This window comes from Bremia lactucae, assembly GCF_004359215.1.
Source record: "Bremia lactucae strain SF5 chromosome Unknown BlacSF5_NotPlaced_200_SHOA01000120.1_2678225bp, whole genome shotgun sequence".
Classification (NCBI taxonomy): domain Eukaryota; phylum Oomycota; class Peronosporomycetes; order Peronosporales; family Peronosporaceae; genus Bremia; species Bremia lactucae.
The window spans coordinates 341,070-341,473 of NW_027152213.1; positions in this window are offsets into that span (position 1 = coordinate 341,070).

Sequence of the window (404 nt, forward strand, 5' to 3'; positions counted from 1 at the left end):
CAAGAGATGCGCTCGCTGTCCGCATCCATAACCGTAGGTCCGATTCCGGAGCACATTAAGGTGCCCACGTTTATGAACGGACTACGGCATGGCCCATCGCGACAGGCCCTTTTCAGAAAGGTGCCGTCGACGATGGAAGAGGCAATCCAAATTGCCTTAGTTGAGGAGCAATCCTACAACAGTGCCTCGGCGACAGCTTGGTATAAGCCGTCGGCCGAGAGGACAGATGCCACTCCTATGGAGTTGGGCAATGCAGACGTGGTCTGTTTTAAATGCGGCAAGCGCGGCCATATGATGGCTCGCTGCTATGCCAGGGTCCCTGCTGGGGCAAAAATGCCCAGCAAGAGGACTCCCTTCCCAAAGGGCGATGGCAAGAACCAGCGTGCGAGACGCATGAGTTCTGC